The 25989-nt window shown below is 44.2% G+C and overlaps 1 pseudogene; it reads right to left on the bottom strand.

Moving 5' to 3' along the window:
* LOC137635686 (zinc finger protein 107-like) overlaps positions 1-7945 on the bottom strand; it is a 135544-nt pseudogene extending 127599 nt beyond the window's left edge.
* Between the last annotated feature and the right edge of the window lie 18044 nt (positions 7946-25989).

The raw sequence follows: 25989 nt of genomic DNA, 5'->3' as shown, positions 1-25989 counted from the left end.
AGCTGGCAGGACGTTCAGGAACTGGGATGTGCCCTTTAAAAAAGGGCGAGCATCCCCCCGATGAGGACCGTAAGCAAGTCCAGGACGGAAGTCCTTCGTTGCCGCGCAAGGTTGCGCTGGTGGATTGGTAGGTCAGCTGGCAGGACGATCAAGAACTGGGATGTGCCCTTTGGAAGGGCCAGCATTCACCGATGGGACCGTAAAAGGTCTGTGTTAGAGTCCAGGACCGAAGTCCAAAGGATCACATTGTAGCACAAGGTTGAGGTAACTGGAAAGTCTGCTTGATCATCCGAGGAAGAGTCTCTATGAGAGGCCTCTCCCACGAACGAGAGAGGTAACTACTTCGTAGAAGAGACTTGAAGACACTCGTGATGACGCTCCTTAGGGCCGTTGGATCACCAAGCTGACCTTATCAGTAGCGATCCTCTGAAGAGGAGTCTCTATGAGTGGCCTCTCTCACGAACGAGAGAGGTGACACTTCGTAGAAGAGACCTGAAGACACTCATGGTGACGCCCCTTAGGGCCGGTGGATCAGCAAGCTGACCTTAGCAGTAGCGATCCTCCGAAGAGGAGTCTCTATGAGTGGCCTCTCTAGCAAACGAGAGAGGTGAACACTTCGTAGAAAAGACTTGCCAAGACTGTGCCCACCCCTAAAGGAAGAGAAACTCAGCAAGGGGGAGAAAAGTCTGGCCGAAGGGCAGCCACCGTAGTCGAAGGCGATGAATTTATTAAGGTATGGGAAGTTCTCCCTCTGAAGGGAGAAAACCTCACACCTGGGGAGGAAACCTTCCTCGGAAGGGAAGCTGTCCAACCCCTGGAGGCGAACGTGGCATGTTGTCATGGTAATACTTCTAAGAGAAGGGATAACGCCCATGACGACGTCCTCTGAGGGACGGCAGCGACAGCAGATTCCCCAGGCATGAACAGGACAGCTCTGCTTCGTTGGCACTCTTTAGTCGAACGAAGATAAACTGCATAGTTAACTGGGAAAATAAAATTAAATAATTATTTTAACAGAAATTCCCAGGGAGGAACTCCGAAGAGGAACCCCGAGGGAATAACATAAAATAAGAATCAAGTATGCGCCCTCCTTCCCCAGATGACATCCACAGGAGATGGGGGGGGGGGAGCGGAGTAACTGTAATAAAAACAGACTTATAACAAAATTATAATAATCTAAATCATCTAAGAATATTCACTAATATTGAGAACCACTGACCCCACGAAAGGAAGTGTTCCCCGAGGAGAAAGCTGAAAAGTTAAAATACAATTAGATTTCACTAAAAATAATTGAGACAAACAAACGGAATAGCAACCTAACCCGCAACGGGAAAGGAGCTTCCGTAATAGTACGTAGTTGTAGTAAAAGTGAACGACCTCGAGTAGAGAGAGACTATAGTCAATCTTAAAAGGCCACATTACCTTTGCTCAGAATCCAAGTTTCCCGTAGGAAAAGAGGAAAAGCGAAGATAATAGATGATTGAAGAGGGTCCAGGTGATGACGATTCCCCTGCGGCGGCCGAGTTAACGGATATATGTCGACGGGAAGACCGATGGACCAGGGGAGAGGCCGTTCCCCACGAAGTGGAACTGTGCTGGCTTTGCTACGCAAGTGACGTCGTATATCACACACACAGCACAAACACTGAAAAGAAAACTCACTACATTTCTATACACATATATATACATAAACATTAAGAATGTTTATATATATATATTTACAAGCTGATCCCCCTGCCGGGCCCAGTTCTCTCCCAACAGGTACAGAAGTCGACTGTCTTCGCTTCATCACTAAAAGTCAAGGACCTTCATCTCATGATTTTCTCTCCCTAGCCGTGAAGAAAAGATTTGGGATCTCAAAGAAAAGTTTAGACTTCCTCGAGGAGTACGAAACAGAGTCTACCAGAAGGCAATACAAATCTTCCTGGAGAAAGTGGGTTTCCTTCGTCAAGGCAAAAAATCCTACGGAAATCACCATTGATTTTTGCATGTCCTTCTTCATTCACCTTCATGGACAAGGCTTAGCGGGCAACACGATTTCCACTTGTAAATCGGCCTTGACTAGACCACTCCTATAGCCCTTCCAAATTGATTTGTCCAGCGAAATCTTCAATAAACTGCCAAAGGCATGCGCTAGACTACGCTCAGCACCTCCACCAAAACCTATCTCCTGGTCCCTGGACAATGTGCTCCATTTTGCTTCTAGCCTGGACAACGATTCTTGCCCTCTGAAAGACCTGACTCAAAAAGTTATTTTCCTTTTTGCTCTCGCCTTGGGAGCCCGAGTCAGTGAAATTGTGGCATTATCAAGAGAAGAGGGCCATATACAATTCTCCGACACGGGAGAACATACCCTCTTCCCCGACCCAACGTTTCTCGCAAAGAATGAGCTACCCACCAAGAGATGGGGCCCCTGGAGAATCTGCCCCCTGAAGGAAGATGTCTCTCTATGCCCAGTGGAGAGTCTTAAGGTCTATCTTCGAAGAACTTCAGACTTCGGTGGAGGACAACGCTTCAAAGGAGAAACCTCGGGTAGTGACCTGTCACTGAAACAACTAAGAGCGAAAATCACCTACTTCATTCGCAGAGCAGATCCTGACAGTACACCCGCAGGTCATGATCCTAGGAAAGTCGCCTCTTCCCTGAACTTCTTTCAAGGAATGGATTTCGAAAGCCTCAAGAGCTTTACGGGCTGGAAATCATTGCGTGTGTTCTTCAAGCACTATGCGAAACAGGTGCACGAAGTGAAACGTTTTGTGATAGCTGCAGGTAGTGTAATGAAACCTGCTGCTTAAATCTGCATAGAACAGCGAGTTATTTTGGGACTCTAACTCTACGGGTGCCTGTGTTGACCCTAACGTGATACATAGTGATTCAATGAACACTTAGTGTTTCTAATAGACTGTTCTTTATCAAGGTGAAATGTCATAGAAATTTTGCACGTGTGCCACATGCTCTCGAGCATGGAGTGTTATTTGAAATCTAAAAGACTGGCGTTCCCCCGGGAACTTGTGTTTCTAAAAAGCAAATTTCCTTTTCAGACTCAAGATCATCGTCTTTCTATATTTCTATGTACATTATTCATTATTATTGTAAATAAATTCTATAATCATTATTGTAATTAATTTCTATAATTACTTGCAATCTTAGAAATAAAATGTCTATTCTATTTACCATGAGCGTCTCCTTTCGCTCCTATTCTTTATTAAGAAATATATGATTGTTATAGTTTCATTTACCCTTTTTCCTCTATTGATAACGAGAATAATATAAGTATTTTATATTATATACTCACCTAATGACTTAATAATGTTCCCACACAAATATTAACCTTCGATCTGTCTCCGAGACCGGCATGATCTCTCCACCAGGTGAGTAGTTCTTTAACCGATCACTTCGAGATATTCCTCTTGTCCACCAGGACTTCCCTGCCAGGGGAGCAGGAAGCCAGAACATAGTAGAACCTCTGGTAAGGACATCTACTAAGATTGTCACAGTCTCTACGGTCACCAGACCATAGGAATATTGCTCGAAGACGTAGGCACTTGGATTGGGGAAAAATCCACGATACATTAATTCTCTGGTACACTTCCATCAGGACGACATGGCTTGGGCCCAAAAAACGGATTTTGAGTGAAGCGAAAAATCTATTTTTGGGTGAGATAGCCATGTCGTCCTGATGGACCCACCCGTCTGTTCCAGTTCAAGCCTTACAGGCCCCTCCCTGACATACTGTATCGCGGAGATTGGTAGGAGCTGAGCTCAGGAATAAAGATGGACGTGACGTCATTAACAATGGCGCCCGTTTGTTTACGTCTCGAGTACCAAAAGTAGCCACGAATGAGAGTAACTTTGGAACGGCTCCTCAGTTACTCAGTCACCTTTCCATATTGAAGCGTTAACTCTATATGGGGTGCAGATAGCTATGTGACGTGTTAATACATGCGTCCCCTGCTGATATACGATATCCTAGAGGGAAACCTTTAGGGTACTCGCACCAGAAGTTAGAATTCTGTGATAACCTTTAGTTTAATACTCTGGGAATATCCACTGTAGTCAAATATACCCTTAGGAAACTACTGAAGGAACCTTCCATCAGGACGACATGGCTATCTCACCCAAAAATAGATTTTTCGCTTCGCTCAAAATCCGTTTATTAATATCATTAACCAAGCTACAACACCTCCATAGAAAATAAGATGGAAAGGCACGTTTTCTGTGAGCCCGGTAGGGGTGTAAGTAAGATAGCGGCCACCTGTATGTATCATGAAGGCAGACTATGAATACGGCCGTGTAAGGGGGGTCGCAGGGGGGCATTAGCACCCCCAATAAGTAAGTAGGTTAGGACACGGTTGTAGGTTAGGTTAGGCTAAGTGGGAGAAGTTTAGGTTAGTTGTTGTCTATTTTCTATAAACACAGGAGGAAATGGCCGCTGATATAAAAAGGCTACCTCCGGTAAGTCCTGGCAAATAAAAATCCAGTGTTTTAACCGTGTTTCATTAGTATTACTCGGTAGTCAACCCACCATAACTAAATAATTATGGCTTTCCACCAGAAATCATTATCAAAAATATTCAGAATACCTATAACTATGGTAATATTTCGATTGATTTCTAAAATATTTCGTAGAGTCTAATGGATTTTGCTTCGCTCGCGAAAAAAGAAAAACTTCAGGCTCCTATGTACTGGTAAGCGGTACATGCAGGGTGGGACTCTATCGAAATATCACCATAATTACACCGTGCAACAGTTTTTGAAAGCCATAAAAGATATTGTTTTCATGGTAAACATTAGATACTTTACAACGAAACTGGAATTTGCTATAAGAAATGAACGAGTGCTAGCTAGTTTGGTATTTTTCTCTATATGTTTAATAGGGGTTGGGGCATAATAACTTACATATTGGTCTGTCAAAATGTGAGATATGTTTTTCACTCCAAGTCCATTGTTTACATCTGAGAGACAAAAGGGAACTTTTTGCACATGCGTTGTTTCCCATGGGTTTGGGGAGCTTTCTGTGCATTTACAATGATGTATTTGTCTGCTGGTTTATTTAAACCAATTAACAGTTTACAAGTAGTACTTCTTCATAAGTTCCCGGATGTTGTTCTACAACAGCCATATTTCTCCCGCCTACCCCATCGGTTTCAACTCAACCACCAACACATAAAGACGTCTCCAAGAGGGAACTTAAGGGAAGTACATCAATCAATTTCAAAATTTTGTGTAATTTCATTTATGTCACCAACTGACTATGATGGAAATGCTCTCTGTTCAGTGCAGAGCTATTGTTACTCGTGAAATTAACAGCGAAATAATGCCTCAAAGTCCCAATTTTAACTTAATTTTTTTGGTAAGACCAGCATATTTCTACTGCAAAGCTTCTGTAAAGATTGCCAACACAAAAAGGATTTATTTGTGATTTACTTTTAGTTTGAGACCTGGATAGGAGGTCCAGCTAGCGGTTGTGGCCTGGGAAGGGGGGTCAAGAGGGGCTGTGACCTGAGAACTACTAGATTAGGTTAGGTGGGTTTGTAAGGTTCTCTTACAATTCTCAAAAGTTATAAATAATCAGCACGACGAGATGTAATCACGACGCGACCAGAAAACTTACTGGAGGTCGAGACCTCAGCGAGCACGCTCTCTGACCCCGGGTTGCCTCATGGCGCATATCCCTCCGCCAGAGGTTCCCCCGCATAGAAAACGGAGATAGGGTAAACTACACAAAATTCTGGTCGGTTAGGAAGAGATCCCAGATACTCCTAAGAAACTAGTTCTAGGTAAGTACTCTGTTTTGGAACAAATGAAAATGTAATCATAAATTTCCACAGATTTATTCTAGCGATACACACTTCGTACATATGGCGGTAGACCTCACGCTAAAGTAGCACCCAACACGTATCCTAGTCTAAACCTATTTGTGACGTACCCTGGCCTATTTGATATAATTTACAAAAAATATTAACTGGAATAAAACAACAGGAACTTTCTGCTTAAATATATACTACTAATAACATATAATTGGACCAATTACGACAAATTCAAGTATAATTACCTGTGGAGACGCAGCTATGGGGCCTTGGACAAATCTCTTGATTGGATAAGCTTCGTTAGATCATCATCTCTAGGGTGCCTGTCATTTGGATAATGCTTTAATTATAATTTTGTAAATCACAATTAATATATAAAATTAAATTATCTTATGCAATTAAGATGTGTAATTGAATGTAACCAGGACGATATAAGTAATATAGCTGTATATGAAAACAATTTCCCTCAGCACTCGCATTGTTGGAACGTATTTTTCTACATGTTAGTTAAGTACCATATGCAATGGCTGGACACCTGGAAATTCACATCAGGACCCTAATTTGTTGTTATTCTGCGACGTGTGTGAAGAAGGACCATCAAAATTCCGGTCCAGAGCGAATTTCGGCAGGCTCGTGCAGGGAGAGCCGAAGAAGAAGAAGACACCATGAACAACGCTGCTAGGTCACGCAAAAACAGATCTAGTTCGGCCAGGTTAGTCTTATTATATTCTCTATTTCATGCCGCATCTCCCGCCTTTTCTTTATGCATTCCTTGTTAATATATACATGCCACTGTCAATACATTGTTTTTTTTATCTCTTCACCCCATTTGGGGAGCCCCATGGAAACTCAAAACCACTATTTGTGGGTATATACAAACGGCGATATAATTCTGAGGGACGCGATATGTTATTATTCGGTTAGAGATATCTCGATCACTTCACTCAAAAAGTTCCGAACAATGTTTCTGACGAGCATTCCCAATGCGGAGCCTTTGTAGTTTGTTGGGACAGAGTGAAAAACTACATTTTAGATACAAGAACATCACCTTACCGAATGTTTCTGTTTCCAACCTAACCTAACCTAGGAGCCGTATCCTTAGACTGCCGTACTCTTATCTTACCCTGTCCCAACGAACTACATTCACCCAAAAAGTCAGTTATAAATTACCAAAATCTAATGCATTTTCATATATTCCTAAGAATATTTTATGAAGCCATGGCTTATTGTTATCATTATTATTAAATGCTAAGCTACAACCCTAGTTGGAAAAGCAGAATGCTATAAGCCCAGGGGCCCCAACAGGGAAAATTGCCCAGTGAGGAAAGGAAACAAGGAAATATAAAATGTTTTAAGAAGTCAATCTTCTAAGACGGTTTGACAGGCGTTAGTTCCAACCCAATTAAATACACTTTTGAAAAAGACGAAAGGCAAGTGATTCAGGGTCCATGTTCCAGGTTCCTCGTTGCTCTCTCCACAACAGTGAAAACACGTGGTCTTGTAAACAGACGACAAAATTATCAGTAACCAGAAACAGATTCAAGTTATCTTACCTTATTCCGATTCACAACGCCCAGTTGACATTTTCTTTCACAAATATCCCCAGTCACACCAAGTTGAGTTTACACAATTTCACAATGGTGTTGGCTTCTCTAAATAAATGGCTTATTTTGAGGCACTATGTAAAACGCGTGTCACTATTTGCAAGAGGTCTCTACTTGTCTTCAAGGGTCCTCGTTGCTCTCTCCACAACATTGGATTGTGGGCATACTACTAGAAGGAGCACATTAGGTGCAAAGTGTTGCAATCTGCAGACAATTCATTATTATTAGTTTACCTCCTACACAAGACAGCTTCACAGATTGCATACTTTTACTTCAAACTTCTAAGACCTTTCTAATATACCGGGAAACCTCTTTAGTAGGGGTTTTTAAATTTCCTTAACCCGTTAGTTGAAAATATTCTCGGTAGTATCCTCTGGCTCCCTACACAACACACAAAGCCTATCATTATCATTCCTATTTCTATAATCTTCCTTTAATTCTAGCGTATTTAACCTTGTTTTCATAACTATTACAACCTCATCAGTGTCAAGTTCTCCTATGAAATCTCTTCTACCATTACTATACATAAACCTCAGTTTGGTCATCTCTGCTTTCTATTCTTCTATTTCTTTAATTTCATTTGCCACTTTACTTTTTATTTCATTTTAGAGTTCTTGCTTTTCATACTTTCTTACTTCTTCTATTTCAATATCATATTTATTCCATATTTCTATGATATTTTTTCCCTAACATCTCTCATATGGTTCTCTTAATTGATCTTCCACTACCTCCTTAATCTACTCAAATTTAACAACATATTCTCTCTCTCTCTCTCTCTCTCTCTCTCTCTCTCTCTCTCTCTCTCTCTCTCTCTCTCTCTCTCTCTCTCTCTCTCTCTCTCTCTCTCTCTCAAAGATTATGAAATTATAAAACACACAAATAATGAAAACAATTTATTTACCTTAAATTTAAATCATTCTAAATACAGATACTGTGAAAATGTTACAATATGATGAATAGTTTCAAATACCATCAGAGTTTGTATCCTTATTTTTCATGAATTAAATCTTCCAAATAAACTAATAATCCGGTTTTTAAATCAATAAAAATAATCCTTTAGGTAAACTTGTGTTTATTTATTCATGATTTAAATTAACCCACGAAATTAATAGTGAAGAAGGTAAGACAAAGTCAACCGTGATGGGGAGACGTTGTAAATATTTGCTATAGAGTTACTAACATATTTAGTCGTCCTCAGAGTGTTAACAAAATCTTGTATTTACCGTCGTTTTATGTTTAAACGGCAAGTTTCCTGTCTATTATAATGTCTAATGAATGAATTAAATCCAAAGGATTATCTATAGAATATATAACCTAGAAATAAAAGTCTAGCTTAGCTCAAGCCAGGCCTCCTTCTCATGTTTACATGTCACTCAAAGAATGTTATTTTAGAAAGGGACTTCATTTTCAATCACAGAATGATGTAAATGGCTTATTATTTCACAATATAAAGTATTGATATCATGTCTAATGAAAGATGAATGAACTTGATGGTGTATAGCAGTATTTTTTTTATTTATATCAGTTCTATAGATTTGCCTGAATATTGTAATGGACCCCATTAGAATATGAAGGTTTTTGATCAGCGGGAAAATTGAAGGTATTATTGTACTGTAATCCATAATAGTCAGAATTGCAATAAAGTAGTAAAAGAGTACATAGTTTATGCGTTTGATTCGTAATAATAATGTATATATTCACACGTTATTGTGGCGAGCTGTGTAGTGACCATCTGCAAGTAGGGTCTGGCAGGCTGAAACCACATGACCTGCACTCTCAACTGCTGCAGGACAAAACATTCACAGGTCGTTTCCTGATATGCCCGTCATTTTCTTGAAACCGTTTGTTAGGAGGCCTTGGGCTTGTGCTCCTACTACCATCCTTTTTCCATCAAAAACTAAATTTCCATTCTTTATCCATTTGAGTGACTTCTTTGTCTGTGTAACCCTTTTCTAGTTCTTCTTGGAATCTTCCTATTCTGGTGTTTCCACCTTTCCATTTAAAGTTTTCCCTCTATGGAACTGAACTTGTGCCTGGTCTTCCTGTCTATCATTGCTGCTGCAGTCTGTTCAGGGCCCTTTGTTTCTTCTACCAGTTCTTAGCCTGCTTTGTTATTGAAGTTAGTTGGCTCGGGGCTTCATTTTAATGTTTGGCAACATTCTTGATGTTTTCATCCTCAGAGCCTTTTAAGTATTGCCCAGTTCTTACTATTGCTGCTCTGTAGGCTTGATTGATTTCAGTTAAGCCTAGTCTACCTTCTCTGCGTGGGAGGTATATTCTGTCCATACACTGGTTTCTATATGTGACTTTGTGCAGGGTGAGAATCTTCCTGGTCTTAACATCTATCCTACCTATCTCTCCTTGTGGCCAGTCTAGAATAGCAATTTTCTCAGGTGGTAAATCAGAATCTCTAATTTATTCCTCGGACACTTGGCTTCTACGTCTGCCCCACCCCTCATACCTTATGTATGCGAAGCTGAAGAGGAGTACTTTCTTCTCCGCAAACCCAATTCAACATTTTGAAATTGTCTTCTTTTTTTTTGGGGGGGGGGTTCCTTCCCTTGATGGTTACTGGGGTCCAGGATTAGGTGGGAATCCCTGTGTGGACTCCTAAATGTCTAGTGAGAAGTTGTTTCAAAGTAAATGTTTTGCTACAAACATCACACTTGTATGGCTTCTCTCCCGTGTGAATTCTTAAATGTCCAGTGAGATGATGTTTCAAAGTAAATGTTTTGCTACAAACATCACACTTGTATGGCTTCTCTCCCGTGTGAATTCTTAAATGTCTAGTGAGATGATGTTTCAAAGTAAATGTTTTGCTACAAACATCACACTTGTATGGCTTCTCTCCCATGTGAACTCTAAAATGTACAGCAAGTCTGTATTTCATAGTAAACACTTTGCTACAGACATCGCACTTGTATGGCTTCTCGCCTGCATGAATTCTTAAATGCGCAGTGAGATGTGCTTTTTTAGGAAATGTTTTGCTACAGACATTGCATTTGTATGGCTTCTCTCCCGTGTGAATTCTTAAATGTGCATTAAGATATGCTTTTCTAGTAAATGTTTTGCTACAGACATTGCATTTGTTTGGAATCCCTTCCATGTGAATTCTTAAATGTGAAGTGAGAATTTCTTTTGAAGTAAATGCTTTGCTACAGACATTACATTTGTATGGCTTCTCTCCCGTGTGAATTCTTAAATGTTCAATGAGACGTCCTTTTACATTAAATGTTTTGCTACAGACATTACATTTGTATGGCTTCTCTCCCGTGTGAATTCTTACATGTACAGTGAGATATGCTTTTCTAGTAAATGTTTTGCTACAGACATTGCATTTGTATGGATTCCCTTCCACGTGAATTTTTAAATGTTTAGTGAGATTATATTTTGAAGTAAATGTTTTGCTACAGACATTACATTTGTATGGCTTCTCTTCCATATGAATTCCTAAATGTCTAGTGAGAAGTTTTTTCGAGGTAAATGCTTTGCTACAGACATCGCACTTGTATGGTTTCTCTCCCGTGTGAATTCTTGAATGTAATGTAAGACAATATCTATCACGAAAAGCTTTCCCACATTCACTGCATGTGCATCGCTTTCTAGCTAGAGCATTGGAGTTAACATTACCAAAGACCATTTTTTTTATCTGCTTCTCATTTATTTGATTCACCTCTTGATTCAAAACATCTTTCTGTAATAATTCTCTTCCACTGAATACACATGAAAGTCTTCCCTTTTCCTTTCCTTTATCCTCTTTCATACCTGTCCCTATGTCAGTGTCTACACTTTCCTCATCACCGACATCCACTTTACAACTTAATGAACCGTTTTCACTCATTGATGCATCGTACTCGTAGGAATTTTTGAAATAGCTTTCGCTAGGATCAAATATTTCTGGCTCTACTTTGACTTCCATTTTTGGATCCAAGAAAAGAGCGCCATCATTAAAGAGAGCAACACTGCCAGACGTATTATTTTCTGGATCGACTGCAGGTGAAAATAGATCTTCAATTTCACTTTTCATTGAAAATTCAAAAGGTGGTTCAGAATTCATCATCCTCTCAATATCACAAGATGACAAACCCTTAATATTATTTTCAATAGACTTCAAAGAGGAAATTAAGACTAAACTTCCTATTCTCAGACATCATACTGTACAACAAAATCTTCCAACATGACCCTTTCTTTTCCAGTCTTACGTCTCTTGCATATCCCTTCAGTAGCTTACAAGCTTTAGCAGCAAGAGGTGGATGATTCCTTCCTTTGGGATGAAAAGTCTGGAAGAATAGAAAACTACAATCAGTTTAACAAGAGCAAAACTCAATAAAAGTAATGGAGTTTTCTAAAAATAAAATAGATTCATTAAGTACTGTAATTTGTATTTTTAAATATTTAACTTAGCCGGTGAATATATAATAGCTGCTGCTCCAGCGGCTCGACAGAAAACACACACAAAAACTCGCGAGCGATCTCTATGAAGGTTGCGGGTGTGCCCACCAGCGCCAACTATCGGCCAGATACCGCATATACATGTAAACAGACCCAATTTTTTCTCTGTCGGCCTTAACGACAAGACGTATCAATACTCGCTGTATAACCTGGAGTTTTCTCAACATATTTGGTGAAGTACTTCCTTTTGGTTTGAGCTTTCGCAGTGCAGGTGTTTTATCTTCAACTTAAATCTTGAACTCGATTTTGGATAGATTTAATTTTTGATGACTTTGGATTGTTTTTTGGACTTTCTTTGACTTTTAAATGGCCGACCCTTCCCTTAGTACGGAAGTGTGTTTTAGGCTTTTAGCAATTATCTTATCACGTTATAAATTAATTATAGATTTTCCTCTATATATTTTATATCTCAACCGCCTTTATTAGGCCTCTTCGATTAGCTTTCCATTTATAATAAAGATCAAGATAAATTTTAATGATTTGTTTATATGCGACCTTTCCTGAGAGTAGGCGGTCCTAACTTGGAAACCGAAGTTAAACAACGTTGAGCCCTTTCAATCGTAAATAACTTTTACAGAGCAAATGATTTAAAACTTATTAAATGAATATTTTTTAGTAGATATTTTATGAAAGATTTTCTTTGAATAGTCTTCGTACTGTTTCAAAGATGAACTAACGTTTAGTTTATTTATGCTACGCAGTTTGCGCTCTATCGTTACGATAGAGAGAGAGAGTATCACGGTTTCACTTTGCAGAAAGAGTAAATCGATTCTGACATTTTGTTCATTCTTCTTTCAAAGCTTAAATGTTTTAAAACGGATTTTGAGCGAAGCGAAAAATCTATTTTTGGGTGAGATAGCCATGGCGTCCTGATGGAAGGTTCCTTTTTGGTAGCTTCCTTGGGTATAAGACTACTAAGATATTCCCAGAGAATTTAACCACAGGTTATCACAGAATTCTAACTTCTGGAGCGAGTATCTCAAAGGTTTCCCTTTAAGACATCGTAATACAACAGGGGACGCGCATGTCTGAACGCGCCACATAGCTATCTTCACCCCGAACAGAGTTAATGCTTCGGTGTGTAAGGACTGAGAATAGCTGGGAGCCGTTCCACAGCTAATCTCACTCGTGGCTACTACTGATACTCGAGACGTAAACAAACGGACGCCATTGCTCTAATGACGTCACGCCCGTCTTCATCCTGAAGCCAGTTGCTGCCCATCACCATGATACAGTAGCACAGGGTGGGAACAAAACTGGACGAAGTAGTAGGGAGGGTCCATCAGGACGCCATGGCTATCTCACCCAAAAATAGATTTTTCGCTTCGCTCAAAATCCGTTTTTTGGGCTCAAGCCATGGCGTCCTGATGGAAGAGTACCAGAGAATCAATGTATCGTGGTAGATTTTCCCCTAGTATTAAGTGCCTAGGCATTGACAAAACAGCAAAGTAATCTTAGATAAAGAACCATAGGGAAGAAGTATCCTGCCCCCCTTGGCAGTGAAGTTCCCATGGGCTATGCCGACGTCAAAGTGGTATTGAAGGGCTATTCATCCTGAGAGAAGAACTTGAAGAACTTAGAGATGAAGCTGAATGTTTGGTCTTTGTATAGGAACATTCTGAAATTAGACCAGTGGTGGTTGGACACTGTGTATAGAGTTCATCTCTTGGGTATCAGAAGTAAGTATTCGTGTAGGAACCTTACTTAGTCAGGGTGAATATAATTTAGGATTAGACATCTTAAATTCTTCATAACCATAAGAAAGGAGGAATAAATAAAACTATGACAGGTATGTATTTCATAGTAAGTAGGAGCTGATAGAGACGCACAAGTAATAAAATAGAAATTTTATTTCACAAATGCAGAAATTAAATAATTTACAGCAAAAAGTAAAGTTCATTTACAGTAATAATAATGTACATAGAAATAAAGGCTTGCTCTTGAATCTGAAAAGGAATTTCAGGATATTAGTAGGTACTCGTTCTCGAGGAACGCAAGTCTTTAATTAAAACACATCATGCTCAAGGCATGCGGCACTTGTGTGACACTATGACATTTCACCTGGGATAAGAACAGTTATAAAAGCACTAAGTGTTTTTCGACATCACTATGAATCGCTCGAGGGTCAACATAGGCACCCGAAGAGTTAGAGTCCCAAGTAACTCACTGTTCTACGCAGAGTTAGGTGCAGGTTTCATAACACTACCTGCGGCTACCACAAAATGTTTGACTTCGTGCACCTGTTTCGCATAGTGTTTAAAGAAAACTCGCGAGGACTTCCAGCCCGTGAAGTTTTTAAGGCTTTCAAAGTCCATGCTCTGAAAGAAATTCAGAGATGATGCCACTTTTCTAGGATCATGACCAGCGGGTGTACTGTTCGGATCCGCTCTGCGAATGAAGTAGGTGATTTTCGCTCTTAATTGTTTCAGTGACAGGTCGCTGCCCGATGTTTCTCCTTTGAAGAGTTGGCCTCCACCAAAGTTCGAAGTTCTGCGAAGATAGACCTTGAGGCTCTCTACTGGACATAGAGAGACATCCTCCTTCAGGGGGCATATTCTCCAAGGGCCCCATCTTTTGGTGGGTAATTCATTTTTAGCGAGAAACGTCGAATCAGGGGAGAGGGTCACTTCTCCTGAATCGGTAAACAGGATGTGTCCTTCTTCTCTTGATAATGCCACTATTTCGCTGACTCGAGCTCCCGAAGCGAGAGCAAATAAAAATATAACTTTCTGAGTCAGATCCTTGAGGGGGCATGAATCGTTGTCCAAGTTGGAGGCGAAATGGAGTACCTTGTCTAGTGACCAGGAGATCGGTTTCGGTGGGGGTGCTGGACGTAGGCGAGCACATGCTTTTGGTAGTTTGTTGAAGATGTCGTTGGACAGATCAATTTGGAAAGCATATAGAATTGGTCTAGTCAAGGCCGATTTGCAGGTTGAAATCGTATTGGCTGCTAATCCTTGTCCATGAAGGTGAATAAAGAAGGACATACAGAAATCAATCGTGATTTCTTTAGGATTTTTTGTCTTGACAAAGGAGACCCATTTCCTCCAGGATGATTCATATTGCCGTCTCGTGGATTCGGTCTTGTATTCCTCTAGGAAGTCTAGACTTTTCTTCGAGATCCCAAACCTCTTCTTTGCGGAAAGGGAGAGAAAATCATGAGATGAAGGTCCTTGATTTTCGATGATGAAGTGAAGACAGTCGACTTCTGTACTTGTTGAGAGAGAACTGGGCCCGGGAGAGAGATCAGCTTGGGCTGCAGCTCCAGGACCAGGGGGGTACCAGTTGCTCCGGGGCCACTTGGGAGCCACTAGGGCCGCTGTCCCTTTGAAGGTTCTCAGTTTGGAGAGGACTTTCAACAGAAGGTTGGTGGGAGGGAACAGGTAGATCTTGGACCATCTGTTCCAGTCCAGTGACATGGCATCCACTGCTTCTGCTTTGGGGTCCTCGTACGGGGCTACGTACAGAGGAAGTTGATTGTTGTCGCTCGTTGCAAAGAGATCTATCTGAAGTTCTGGGACTTGGTGAGAGATGAAGGAGAACGATCTTGCGTCTAGAGACCATTCCGACTCTATCGGGTTTGTCCGAGATAGAGCATCCGCTGTCACGTTGCGGAATCCTTGTAGGTGAACTGCAGACAGGTGCCACTTCTTCTTCTCTGCCAGACGGAAGATTGGGAGAAGCACCTGATTTATCTGGGGCGATCTTGAGCCTTGGCGATTGAGACAACGAACTACCACCGAGTTGTCTAGGGTTAGACGGATGTGGATCGAGGGCGGCGGGGATAACTTCTTCAGTGTTAGAAGGACCGCCATGGCCTCCAAGATGTTTATGTGGAACGTCTTGAATAGTGGAGACCAGGTACCTTGAACCTGTTTCTGGTGGGAGTGACCTCCCCAACCTTCCAGTGAGGCATCCGTGTGGATGTTGAGTGATGGAGGAGGGTGTTGGAGAGGAATGGACCTTTTCAGGGCCTTTTCTTCCGACCACGGCTTTAGGAGGCGTCGCAGTCTGTTTGGAAGCCGTCTCTTGAGGTCTCTTCGAGCGATGGATGCCGAGCGTCTCCAGACTCCCGCGGCATCCTTTAGCTGTGCACGAAGCACTGGGTTTGTCACTGAGGCGAATTGTAGAGAGCCTAGAACTCGTTCCTGCTGTCGTCTTGAAATGCGTTTGGATTTCAGTAGTCGCTTGACAGACCCTGCTATTTACTTCCTTTTCTTCTGGGGGATGGAAAGGCGGTGTGACTGAAGATTCCAGTGGATTCCCAACCACTGAAACTTCTGAGCTGGAGAGAGGCGAGATTTTTTCTCGTTGATCTTGAATCCCAGGTGTTCTAGGTACTGGGTAACTTCGTTGCAAGACTTTGCACACTCTTCGGGCGATGGAGCCCAGACTAGCCAGTCGTCGAGGTAGGCCATCACCTGGACGTTTCTTAGGCGGAGTTGTTGTACTATGGCATCCGCCAGTTTTGTGAAGATCCGAGGGGCCACGTTGAGGCCGAAGGGCATGGCCCGGAAGGCGTAGCTTTTCCTTTGGAGTCGAAATCCTAGGTAGGAGGAAGCGTGATGGTTCATTGGAACGTGCCAGTAGGCATCCGCCAGGTCTATAGAGACCGTATAGGAACCTTGAGGCAGAAGGGTCCTTATTTGTTGAAGCGTCAGCATCTTGAATTTGTTGTTCGCTATGAACTTGTTGAGGGGGGATAAGTCCAGAATGACTCTGAGTTTGTCTGAGTCCTTCTTGGGGACACAAAACAGTCTCCCTTGGAACCTGGTGGACTTTACCTTCCTTATCACCTTCTTGTTCAAGAGGTCTAGAACATATTCTTCCAGAAGGGGGGTTGATTGTTGGAAGAATTGCTGGAAGATTGGGGGTGGTTGAGTCCAACTCCAGCCTAGACCCTTCTTGACGATGCTGTGCGCCCAGGGATCGAAGGTCCAACGATCCTGGAATTGGCGGAGTCTTCCTCCCACCGGAAGCACTTCATTGCTTCTGGTGTCCCGAGGACTTGCTGCCTCGGCCGCTAGCTCCCTTTCCTCCTCTACCTCTGGAGGGACGGCGAGATGCGTCTTTGCTTGCACCCCTGAATGAGCCTCTACCTTTGGCACGAAAGGTAGTTGATTGTTGCTCAAAGGCAGGGGTGAAGACCGGTGACTGTGACAACACCGGTTGGGGGACCAATTGAAAGGTCTGTTGTGGTTGGGCAACCACTTGGGAGGTAGCGGGTCCCGGAAACTGACGTCTTTGCTGACGTTGCTGGGGTTTTGGCTTTTGGGGTTTCCTCTTAGGCTGAGGTCCGTCGTCCTGAGAGGGTTTCCTTTTCCTGGACATGCCCCACTTGTGGAGAAGGTTCCTATTCTCCGTGGCGGCTCTGTCAGTGATTTCCTTCACAAGGTCAGAAGGAAAGAGGTGTTTTCCCCAGATGTTGGAGGAAATCAGCCTCCGGGGTTCGTGTTTCACGGTGGCACCGGCAAACACGAATTCACGACAGGCTCTTCGAGCCTTTATGAAGTGGTACAAGTCCTTCATTACAGTCAATAAGTGGGATTTGGAGAGTACCATGTAGTGGTCTGGTACTCTAGTGTCACAGGCCATAACTTCAAGTTGGACTTGATGAGAAAGAGATGCCGCAAGCCTCTCCTTCGTGTCTTGTTCCCGACGAAGGAGGTGATCGTTGAGCTTAGGGAGGTCTTCATTAAACTGACGTCCGGCGACGTCAGGATCGAGCCTTCCCACGACGAAAGTATGTTGAACATCTTTCCAGTGTCGAGCGTCAGGGGGGGTCACTATGGAGAAGGGTCTGCACTCCTCCAATGCAGGGCAGGGTTTCCCTTCATCCGCCGCTTTAAGGCATGCAGCTAAGGCCTTTTCCAAGAATGGAAGAACCGCAGTTTCAGGTGCAACGTAAGTAGGGTGCTTCTTGCTCAAGGCCGGAAGCTTAGAGCAGGTAAAGCCTCTACTCTTGAATGCGGAGGCTAGCATAGCCTGGGCCTTTGCGAGATCGAACACTATCTCTTCCTTAGGTTCGGTCTCTTCCTTCGAGGCAGGTTCGGAACGAAGCCGGACGTAACAGTCCGGGTAGGCCTCAAAGTTTGGGAAGAACTCCACATCTTCCAAAGGGACCGTGCCGATCTTATCACTGACAAAGATCCTGCCGGTCGCAATAACCATATGCTCTGCATACCTCCACGGGTTGGCATGAGAGCAAGCGGGGAGATCCTTGACCGAAATCTTCTTCGGTTCTCTGGATCCTATCATTGACCTGATGGACTCCTGGTTCTCCTTCAGCCTGTCGTCCATGACGGCTCTAATCAGTCGGATCAATTCTTGAGTGGAAGAAGAAGGATCCGGAGTCGAGGAGGTAGACGGAATAGACATTTCCGTCGGTGTAGGAGTAGGAGGGGGGATGGACGGGGGAGCGACCTCTTGCTCCGACTCGGCGTATTCTACCTTGTCTTCGTCATCTTCGGCTCCTTGAGCCATAAGCGTTTTCTCCGTGTCTTCCGAGACATCCGAAATCTGTTCGTCATCTTCGGAATCCAAACGACACTCGTGCATGGACTGAGCCATGACTACATCAGGTTCCACCGTAATTTGGACAGTGGGGATCACGTCTTTGGGTACCACTGAGTCAGGGGAGGCCTTAGGGAACAACAGTGACCTCAGTTCTTCGGTGGCCAGGTACGGTCCGGTAGCATTTTTCTGGAAGCCACGCACCCACTTGCGCAGCTTTTCACGAGAAATGTCTCTAATCTCTGCTGAGGGAGGATTATGGAAGGCCTCAACTAGGTGAGCCTGACAGACCGTACAGTTCAGTGGATTCCAAAACTTCAAATCCCCTTTCTTGTCTGCACAAGGGGCGTGAGTCCTGCAAGCCGTATGCCCGTAAAACTGCGGGCGTTTCACAGCGCAGAAGGCGAAATCACACTTCATCTGCTCCTCCTGTGGAAGAAAGAGAAAATGAGTATGGGGGAGTCATAAGAATGGCTCTTAAACTAAGTTAATATTAATTATTAATTTTAACTTAATGAAAGGTGTGATGCATAGAGAATGAAATAGTAAAGGAGAACATGCTCCATGCATCCCGCCCGGCTGGTTACCATAAGCTTGGTCCCTGGATAATCCGAGTGACCGAGGGCACCGGATATAATTCCTTAGAGCTCCAAGTATTTTGGAATTCCGTGGAAAAATCCAAGGGCAAGATTGGGACCGAGATCATTCGGTTCCAAGTTAAGGGCTAGAAGGCCTCTTTTAAAGGTAACTGCTTCTGGCAACCAGCCGTGCTAAGATGCACATAGCATGCTGGAATTAGAAGAATGCAAAGAGACAGCATGATCACTAACAGAGCAGTACCAGGTACTGATCTTAATAGTAGAAACAGTCTATCTGTTTGCGATATAGGGCTATCATTGTCCTATGATAGCTACAGGAAGGGGGTGCAAGTATTCTTGACGCCTCCGGGGCATCCGGCAAGCCGCCGGCATGCCGGAGCTCGCTCCAGCATAAATTCTGGCATTAGGACAGACAATGTTCAAAGTCAGTCAAATACCAGGATGGCGGCCGCCGGCACAACGGCGGCACTTCGGCAGGGAGCGGCGGCTCCGGCAGTCGGAGGATGCCGGATTGGTGACTGGGATAAGGATGGTTAAAGCTGTACCGGGTTGCCGGAAGTATATGCCGGCACTCCGGCGGCCGACCGGCAAGCGGACGACAAGCTAGGAGGAGGAGAGCCGCCGGTAGTAGCCGGCGGCAGCAGGAAGTCCCTCGGTACACGGGGGGCTGGCGGCAAGGTTAGGAAGAGTCACCAAGTAGGAGGCAGGTATTGCCGACAGTAGAGGCGGCAAGAGACCGGCACCCGGATAGGGAGAGAGACAGGGGGGAGGGGGGGAAGGGATGCAGGAAGAACCATCAGGACTCCAGACATCCCTCCCCCTCCCTGAGAGGGTGTACCCATGATAGAGGCAGGCTCTAACATCCAGGAGCAGGGGTCACTAGGGACCGGGAGCAAGGTAGCCCAAGGGAGGGCTAGGGAACACCCAAAAGGGAGGGGGGGGAGACTCCCATATGCAGAGCTAAACTAGCAACTAACCTTATCGGACACTATGAAGGTATATGTACCAGAGCGGACTGCACAAGGAAGCTCGGGTAGCCCTACTATTCCACCCTAAGGAGGAGTTGTAGGACAGGGGACAGATGGGTATAAACTAACCTAAGCATAGGCTAGGCTATACAAGAGATAGGTGGGGAGGGAGAAGAGAGAAGTCTTCCAAGGAAGGGTTTCTGTACCAGAGCGGCCACTAGGGAAAGGGAGGACACTCCCTAACCTAAGATCAGGCAGATCAGCTAAAACGGTGCAAGAGTACAGTTTCAGCATGGAACAGAGAAACCTTCCTAACCCAACCTAGAGCAGGGCTAAGAGTCCTGAACTAGGAAAGGAAGAAGACATATCGCTATCGCAGGAAAGTCATAGACGATCCTAGCCATAGAGGTAGGGCTAGCCTAACCTCACTCTCGGACGTAACCCTAAGGGAGGTTCATTCCCTTAGGGAGGACAGAGAGGCGATATATACTCTATTAGACAATTGATCCCTTTACTCAGAAAAGGAATCAAGGCTAAATAGAGGGAATGCCAAGGCAGGGGATGAAGGAAGCATATAGGGGTCCTATCATTAGGTTAGGCTAGAAAGAGTCACTGACTAGCCTATCCCCTATATGGTCCCTGAAGGCGAAAACATTTGCATCACTGTCAAAAGTATTGTAAAATAATGCCACTATCTTCATAACTTAGCCTAGGATCACTAATAAATCATGCATGAACACTTGTATGTAGGCTCCTGGCCTGGGGGCTATAGTAGCCGACTGGTATGAGGTCAATCGATGACCGATAAAAAGCGTCTAAACACGATATAAAAGTTCCTAGCTATGAAGACTAAATAAACTAATGTAATCGATTAGTAAATAAGGCCGGAAACGTTGTTGTGGCTAACTAAATAAGACATGCATAACAACAACGACGCCATAAAATGGCGGGTCCGGTAGAGGCACAGCTCTGCCACAAAACAGCAATTATCTCGAAAAGTAATATTTACTTTACGGCCAGAGCTTAATTAAACAATACTGGAACCTTGTACTCAACTTTCCAGAAGAAGGCGAGGCTGAAGGTAACGACATAGCGAAGATGCAAAACGATAAAGTTAACACAGGGAAAATCCGTCTAAGTAGGGCAGCTACTAAACAAAGGATGAAGACGGGCGTGACGTCATTAGAGCAATGGCGTCCGTTTGTTTACGTCTCGAGTATCAGTAGTAGCCACGAGTGAGATTAGCTGTGGAACGGCTCCCAGCTATTCTCAGTCCTTACACACCGAAGCATTAACTCTGTTCGGGGTGAAGATAGCTATGTGGCGCGTTCAGACATGCGCGTCCCCTGTTGTATTACGATGTCTTAAAGGGAAACCTTTGAGATACTCGCTCCAGAAGTTAGAATTCTGTGATAACCTGTGGTTAAATTCTCTGGGAATATCTTAGTAGTCTTATACCCAAGGAAGCTACCAAAAAGGAACCTTCCATCAGGACGCCATGGCTTGAGCCCAAAAATACTATTTTAAAGGAACTTTTTAATTGAAAAAACCTTTCAGTTTTTTCCTTTGGTCAAATAACCTGTTTATTGACGAAAGGTAAGTGGGCTCTTCTCTTCGGTGCGAAATCAAGAGAGAGAGAGAGAGAGAGAGAGATAGAGACGGAGAGAGAGAGGAGAGAGAACGTTCCAATCTTTATTCTCGTTCCAAGCGAGTAACGTTGTTCTCGAGTCAGTTTTTTTTACTCTCGTCCCTAGTCTCTGTACGGGGAGAAAGGATAAAACGTATTTAGTTTTTATTCTCGTCCCAAGGCACTGTACGGTGAGAGATTGAAAACGTAGTTTTGAATGAACTAGTGTTTAGTCTCCTTCCCAGCCACTGATCTTTTTATCTTAAAATATGTTTACTGTTTTTTGCTTGTATTAATGTGCTTACATTATACGACTGATTTCGCAATTATAACCTTTTGATGAGGGTAGAATTGCGTGCTTCAGGTAGAAATCAGTTTTATTCATACCTAATGTGAATTGTTAAAAAATTCGATTTCAGTGAAATAAGTGCAAAACAGAAAATCGTAGTGATAAAGTGATAATTGCGCAAAGTGTTATCAGTGTTGCGACCGAGGGTTCGTCTGTTCGTGCCTGTCGTTCGCCTAGTCCGAGACCTCTTGCAAGCTCCCAAGCCCAGGGGAGAAGTAATGTCGTACGACTTATGGGTTCGAGAGGACTTGATCAGCGAACAGACGTTCCCTCTATGGTTTCAGGCGTGTCTCATCAACACCGCCCCTACCATAAGACGAGCGAGACGATTTTCTCCTCGTCATCCGAAGGCTTTTCGCATAAGAAACCGTGGAACAAGGTTTCGAGGCCATTTAAGCGAAAGTCAGTCCTTTCAGGACAGGTCCAGCGTCCTGGTTTTAACTATTAGGACAGCTCTGACCCTATGCAGTCATCGGAAGACTGCTCGCCGCCTAAACAAAAGTGTAACAAGGCTCCGAGAGTCTTTTTGTAGGCAAGGTTTTGCAGTCACAGACGTTACCCTCGTCTCTTACCGCAACCATTCCCGTTGATCCTAAATGGGTTGTACGGCAAGACATGCAGAATAAGCTTGCCTCTCTTATGGAGGACTATTCTGCTGAGCAGGTTCACGATGATCCTCGCCGCTTAGCTGATCGAGATCCTGGCCGTCAGCCGCCCAAACGAACCTTTGCTCGTCCTGTTGACGTTGACGTTACAAAGTCACGTTTTGTAGAGCCTCACTCGATACAGTCCAGTGTTGACTTTCAGCCGCTTGTGGACGTTCAGCCGCTGCCGCATGCTCTTGTTGACGTTCAGGACATTCGCCAACCAGCGAAGTTGACTTGTTTTGACGTTGAGCGTCAAGCACCGCAGTCAAGAGTTGTTTTGACTGCTCAGTCTAGGCAGTCAAGGCAGTCTCGAGTTGACGTCGAGCGTCCTCCCGCACCTGTTGGTTGTTGCTGGTCAGTCCTTTAAGCAGTTACATGACATAGCATCCTTGACTGCTACTGTTGCTCCTTTGCGTGTGGACTCTGCTTGTCAAGCATTGCCACCACGGCAGGTCCCTCCCTTGCTTGAGACTCGGCTATTGTCGGACAAGGTTCCTTCAGATGAGGAAGTTGCTGTTCCCCCTCCTACTGATATTCCCTTGAGGACTCTGTCAGACAGAGAGGAGCCTAAAGCTGCTCAGCCCTCTATGGACTTTAAATAAATCATGCTGATTTTTAAGGATCTTTGTCCGGATCTTTTTGTAACTGCTGCTCCTCGTTCGCCTAAACGTCAGAGTTTACACTAGGCCTAGCTACTTCGAAGCCGTTGTTTTATAAGCTAGTGCTCTCTCGCTCTTCTAAGAGAGCTTTACGTTTGCTAGGCGACTGGTTTATCACCAGGAGGAGTTTGGGGGAGACAGCCTTTGCTTTCCCTACTTTTAGCTGGCTTATAGAGCGAGAGTCTGATATGACACGGGAGAAGTTCTCGGCTTGGGAGTTCCTGCCTCTGCCCAGATAGACTTCTCAAACCTCATAGACTCTCCCTGGCGCCTGGCCATGAGACGCTCCAAGATTTTATGGTCGACTTCAGAGCTAGACCATCTCCTGTTAGTTTTTTTCGAGCGTTTGAAGTTTTGCTGTACAATTATGTCATGCATAAACAAGGCTTTCAGGGATGGCTCCAATGATCTGACAGCCACGTTCTCTGCAGGAACAAGTCCCTCAGGGATGGCTCCAATGATCTGGCAGCCACGTTCACTGCAGGAGTACGTAAGAGGCAAGTGCGCTCAATGTGTTCATTGTCAAGACAAACTTCACGATGAAGTCTACCAGGCTGTCTTGACAGCATTAATGGAAGGCGACTGGATGGTCTCTCTGGACCTTCAGGAGGCATACTTCCACATTCCTATACACCCGGATTCCCAACCGTTTCTGAGGTTTGTTTACAGGAATGTGGGGTACCAGTTTCGAGCCCTGTGCTTTGGCCTCAGTCCTGCTCCTCTCGTGTTTACGAGGCTCATGAGGAATATGGCAAAATCCCTCCATCTATCGGGGATCCGAGCCTCCCTATACTTGGACGACTGGCCTCTCAGAGCATCGTCCAGTCTTCGCTGTCTGCAGGATCTACATTGGACGTTGAGTCTGGCCAGGGAGTTGGGACTTTTGGTCAACCTAAAAGTCCCAACTGATCCCATCCCAGTTTATTCTATATTTGGGGATGGAGATTCGCAGTCCAGTTTTTTCGGGCTTTTCCGTCTGCCACCGAATAGAACAAGCCCTGCTCGAAGTCCAACTAATGCTGAAAAGAAAACGTTTGTTCAGTCAGGAGTTGGAACAGTCTCGTAGGGACTCTCTCATCCCTGGAGCAGTTTGTCTCACTAGGGAGACTACACCTTCTGCCTCTCCGGTTCCATCTAGCCTCTCACTGGAACTAGGACAAGACGTTAGAGACGGTATCATTCCCAGTCTCCGAACCAGTAAAGGCACGCCTGAAATGGTGGGACAGCAATATCAGTCTGAGAGAGGGACTATCCCTAGCAGTCAAGAACCCAAACCACGTGTTGTTCTCAGACGCGTCGGATTTGGGTTGGGGTGCGACCCTGGACAGTCGGGAATGCTCGGGTCTGTGGACCTCAAGTCAGAAGAGCATGCACATCAACGGCAAGGAGCTATTAGCAGTCCACTTGGCCTTGATGATATTCGAAAGCTTCTTCGAAACTAAGTGGTAGAGGTCAACTCAGACAACACCACAGCTTTGGCGTACATCTCCAAGCAAGGAGGCACACACTCCTTCACGCTGCTCGAGATCGCAAGGGACCTTCTCTTATGGTCAAGAAATCGAGGCATCTCCCTGTTGACGAGATTCATCCAGGGGGACTTGAACGTCTTGGCAGACTGTCTCAGTCGGAGGGGTCAGGTGATACCCACGGAATGGACCCTCCACAAGGACGTGGGCAAGAGTCTTTGGGCTACTTGGGGTCAACCCACCATAGACCTCTTTGCCTCCTCGTTGACCAAAAGGTTACCAATCTATTGCTCTCCAGTCCTAGATACAGAAGCAATCCACATAGACGCGTTTCTACTGGATTGGTCTCTTCTGGACTTATATGCATTCCCACCATTCAAGATAGTCAACAAGGTACTGCAGAAGTTCGCCTCTCACGAAGGGACAAGGTTGACGTTGGTTGCTACCCTCTGGCCCGCGAGAGAGTGGTTCACCGAGGTACTTCAATGGCTGGTAGACTTTCCAAGTCTTCCTCTAAGGGTAGATCTGTTACGTCAGCCCCACGTAAAGAATGTCCATCAAAGCCTCCCCGCTCTTCGTCTGACTTCCTTCAGACTATCAAAAGACTCTCAAGAGCTCGAGGCTTTTCGAAGGAGGCAGCCAGTGCGATTGCAAGAGCGAGGAGAGCTTCTACCATTAGAGTATACCAGTCGAAGTGGGAAGTCTTTCGAGACTGGTGCAAGTCAGCATCTGTGTCCTCGTCCAGTACCTTTGTAGCCCAAATCGCAGATTTTCTTTTACATCTGAGAAAGGTTCGCTCCCTTTCAGCTCCCACGATTAAGGGCTACAGGAGCATGTTGGCTTCGGTCTTTCGACATAGAGGCTTAGATCTTTCCAACAATGAAGATCTCCAAGATCTCCTTAAGTCTTTCGAGACCTCTAAGGAACGTCGTTTGGCAATTCCTGGATGGAACTTAGACGTGGTCCTAAGGTTCCTCATGTCAGACAGGTTTGAGCCATTACATTCAGCCTACCTGAAGGATCTCACCCTCAAGACACTTTTCCTAGTGTGCTTGGCTTCGGCTAAAAGGGTCAGTGAACTTCATGCCTTCAGTAAGAACATCGGCTTTTCTACAGAAAAAGCCACTTGTTCTCTTCAACTCGGTTTCCTGGCCAAAAATGAACTGCCTTCTCGTCCTTGGCCTAAATCTTTTGATATTCCTTGCTTATCAGAGATCATAGGCAACGAACTGGAAAGAGTATTATGTCCTGTTAGAGCTCTTAAGTTCTATTTAGCTCGTACTAAGTCATTACGA

This window comes from Palaemon carinicauda, unplaced genomic scaffold (genome assembly GCF_036898095.1).
Source record: "Palaemon carinicauda isolate YSFRI2023 unplaced genomic scaffold, ASM3689809v2 scaffold16, whole genome shotgun sequence".
NCBI lineage: Eukaryota > Metazoa > Arthropoda > Malacostraca > Decapoda > Palaemonidae > Palaemon > Palaemon carinicauda.
Note: the sequence above shows the minus strand (reverse complement) of the source record. Positions and strands in the feature narration are given on the sequence as shown.